This window comes from Coregonus lavaretus (assembly GCF_964263955.1).
Source record: "Coregonus lavaretus genome assembly, chromosome: 2".
NCBI classification, from domain to species: domain Eukaryota; kingdom Metazoa; phylum Chordata; class Actinopteri; order Salmoniformes; family Salmonidae; genus Coregonus; species Coregonus lavaretus.
The window spans coordinates 33588918-33593178 of NC_139989.1; the positions used below are offsets into that span (position 1 = coordinate 33588918).

Here is a 4261-nt window from a genome sequence, read left to right on the forward strand (position 1 = left end):
CTGACCCTTATCTGGGTAAAGGGTTTTATGTTGGCCCAGAACATACTGATAATGTTCCTCTATTGAACCGGCTTTCGCATGACTCAGGGCACTGGAGTAGGTCAAATCTGGGCTATATTTAAACAACTGGCCTTCGCACTTGCGAACACAAACAAATTCACACCTGTGTTAGCTAAATTAAAAAGCAGGCCAAGGGCAATTTCAAAATCTCAATACTTTTGAGAGATGCAGTAAATTGTCAATTGGTCCCATTAATATACTTTGTCACTGTATTATGATCACTGTATATTCACATTCCCAGAGTTTACTAAATGAATAGCACAAAACCAAATGGATTTGATTTTTTAATAGATACGATTCAGACTACAGTAAAAATACATATGAAGAGGCTTCCAAACCTATTTAAGACTACACAGCAATATAGACACGTCTATTGATAAGAATAAATTATGACAAAAGACTACAAAATATCAGACTAATTACATAAGTCAATATACTGTTTTACTGTTCGGAAAATACTTCCAAGGTTTTCATACAAGAGATCAGGGACTACATCAAACTCAAGCAACAAGAAAAATAGTCTCTTTAAAAACTCTTAAAGGAATAGACAGGCATGAAAGTCAAAAAGTCAATAGAACTTGGGCTTTGGGAGTCTCAATACAATACATGCATTTCGAATAGCATTATAGATCTTAGATAGTGGGATACTTGGTGGGTTATACACTACACGTTACGGTTAGAGGTCACCGAGGCCCTTCTACTCTTCGCATGGCGCACCTCCTCCATGAGGTCCTTGAGGTACCGGATCTCATTGGCGATGGAGTCTGCCTTCTCCACCAGCTTGTGGTTCCTTTGCTCCAGCTCGTCGCACTCGGCGCTCAGGACCTCCTGCTCATTCTTCTTCTGGCGGTAGCGCGTGGCCGCCGTCTTGTTCTGTGCCATCTTCTTGAGCTTCTCCTTCGGGGGTCCTCCAGTGGAGGACTTCAGTTTCCCACTCGATGTAGTGGTGGGAGATGGATGGTCTGGATGTTGTGGTCTAGACTTGGGGGTTGTTGGGTACAGTTTGCTCCTGGTTTGGGACCTTGACGGAGCTGTGGCCATGGAGGGCCGGTTGAGCTGACTGGAGGAGCTGAAGCTTCTGTCACTGTCAGAGGAGAAGATCTCTGGGATGGTGACTGTGGTGGTTGTGACGCCGACCTCCTGTTTAGGGGCCAGGAGGAGGACGATGCGGGTCTTGAAGAAAGGCAGCACGATGCTGGGGACCGGCTGGGAAACATCCAGGAGACGCAGCTTCTCGCTGACGTTCGCCGAGACATCCACCTCACTGCCAAGGTCTAAGGTGAAGGTGGGGGATGGAAGAGAGGGGGCTGGGGACTGGGGCTCCGATTTGATCTCCAGCTTCTCCTGGGCATCGGGGACGAAGGGGTGAGGTGAATGGACCTCCTCCTGAGGGTCTTCCTGGGGCTCTGAAACGGTCAGGGGGAGGAGTGGATCAGTGGTGGTGGGGAGGTCCGTGAGAGTAGGGAGGGGGAGTGAGTCCAGCTCCATGGGACACTCAAAGGAAGCGATGAGGTCTTCAGGGGCGCTGGGGGAACCGTCTGGGCTGCAGGAACCTATAAGGGAGTCCAGGTCAAACTCACTCAGGTCGACCCGCTCGGCCATCCAGTCCATGCCAGAAAAGGCATCCTCTGTGGAGGACAAAGAAAGAGGGTTAATCAACTGCTCAATAGCTAAATTAATATGAAAATACAAATACTCGAATTACAATTAGTGATTATAAATGTCAGAGTGGAAATCTAAGTTTCTATTTTAATGATTAAACCTATTACCTTTTCTACACTGCAAAAAACAGATCATGGGAATAAAATATAAATTGCTATGGATTTCTGCACACTGTCGACCAGCATGAACATACGTGTGGAGGACAGTATGTTGTGGTCCTTACCTTTGCCATCAACTGCAACAATGTGATGGGTGTGGCCTTGCTCGTCAGCAGATAGCCAAGGGAAGGACAGCAAGTCTGCCTCAGCCTTCTCTTCCTGGAGGAGCAGCGAAGGCGGAGAGGGAGGAGGGGAGAGAAAGGGAAGTGGAGAAGAGGAAGATGACGAGAGGGAAGAAGCCCCCCCCTCTATCGAGGTAACTTTATCTTGGTGGAGCAGTGACCCCATGGGGTCAGCCATGAGAGAGGAAGGCCCGCAGAGTAGGGCCTCCATATCGTCCAGGCCAAACTGGGTGCTCATCATGGTCATAGCTCTGTTGTTCAGTCACTAGGATCTGAGACGGTAGGTACAGCAGTAAGAGGTCGAGCGGTTCTTTTATGCTGTCAACTACAGCAGTGCTGAGGGTTTCCACAAGGGACCTGGGAAAGAGACGCCAGAAGACATGGTGAGTTCATGTAATAAAATAAACCGTAGCTCATAATGTAGGCAAATTGCCTTTATCTCCTTCATGTTGATTTTATATTATGTAATGGTCAGCCATGTTATGTTGCGATTGAGTAAAGTAATATTTGGCTGCACACATTTTTAATTGTTTTGGAAAAACATTAAGTCTAAGCTTATGTTTATATCTATAATGTGTTTTGTGCACAATGCACCTCCTTCCACTGGCACTGAATACCCTCCCTGCCTTTGTCTTGTGACTCACACAGGCGCCAAATGAGGTCAGTCAGTTTCCACAGCAACCATCGTCAGAATGGAAGTGTGTCTATCGAATGAACAGCCACACTTGTGTTCACCCTCCCGCCTTAAAAAACACTGATTATATCGCCATTTTGTTCGAAAAAGATCACGAACCATTTTGTTTGCCACGTTGGCATTCCTGGAAAACGCCATAAAATCTTAGCACCTTTATTATTTTATTTTTTAGCAATTTGGTGACAATATCGCGCGCTGTTATTATGGAACGTTAACAGCTCACTGACCATTTAGCCCGAAAGAGATACAACGTAACATTCTCTGATTTGACTCGTGATGTCTGTATCCAATGTCATTCCAAGGATTTGTCTGGCGAATGGCGACCTTATGGCAAGTTATTAGTATAAACTATATGTATTTATAAAATACTTCGCTACACAACATAAGCAGGCAATTAGCTAATAGTTTCACAAATTGAGGTTAGAGCTCGTTGACGTCATTGAGCTGTCACGGATTCACGTTAGTTAGCCACTTGCTTACAAATATACACTTACGTCATTTTGACAAATATGAAGTTGAAGCAGTGCACTGGGTTGATGCACTGTTGGATTTGCTGCTGCTAGGACCGCCGCAAGCCGTTAAACTGCCATTTCGCCCAAGAGAGCGGTGTCAGTTGAATATCGTTGGGTGCTGGTTGAAAATGGCGCCTGTTGAGGGCTCTGCGTAATATACACAACTCTTCTTCTTATTTGATGAGCTTTAACGGCGGTTGGCATCCAATAAATATTGCATTACCGCCACCTACTAGACTGGAGTACCACTCCCTTATACTTTTCTTTAAAAAATATTATTAAAAAAATGAAATACCCTACACGACCTTACTCCACTATTTAAATCTATTTAGTCCTACCTCAGGTCAACAACCTGAAAGGATGGGACTCCACCACTTAACACACCCTGTAACTCGTCTGATGTCAAGTCTCGCACACCCAAATACCTCTCTGCAGCTGTCACCACAACCTCAATTTTCTGCGATTTACGTTCCATCGCTGCAGTACAGTTGATAACCATTGCTATAAATGCTAAAAATCCAATCTTACTGAAGCATATATCACTTGTTGGCATATTCCTTGTACTGGTACAGATCTACTACTCACACCACTCCTCTCAGGATCCCTCCCCCTTGACCCATCTTACATTTACATTTACATTTTAGTCATTTAGCAGACGCTCTTATCCAGAGCGACTTACAGTTAGTGAATACATATATATATATATACTTTTTTTTTAAAATACTGGTCCCCCGTGGGAAATGAACCCACAACCCTGGCGTTGCAAACGCCATGCTCTATCAACTGAGCTCTATCAACCTGCCGGCCATTCCCTCCCCTACCCTGGACAACGCTAGGCCAATTGTGCGCTGCCCATGAGTCTCCCGGTCGTGGCCGGCTGCGACAGAGCCTGGATTCGAACCAGGATCTCTAGTGGCACAGCTAGCACTGCGATGCAGTGCCTTAGACCACTCACGCATCTTCCTCTACGTTCTTCACTGTCTCAGCATATGACAACTTCTGCACTACTCTAATCCTGGAAACCTCAACCTGCCTCTCTCACATGGGACATTT

General features: G+C 45.6%; 1 pseudogene across 1 annotated transcript; it reads right to left on the bottom strand.

The window, feature by feature from the left end:
- Window positions 1-331: 331 nt before the first annotated feature.
- Window positions 332-3335, bottom strand: LOC311143612 (cyclic AMP-dependent transcription factor ATF-4-like; annotated as a pseudogene). Its single transcript, XR_014615217.1, has 3 exons — window positions 3191-3335; window positions 1946-2359; window positions 332-1688 (listed from the first exon to the last, which is right to left on the bottom strand). The product of XR_014615217.1 is annotated as a cyclic AMP-dependent transcription factor ATF-4-like (transcript).
- Between the last annotated feature and the right edge of the window lie 926 nt (window positions 3336-4261).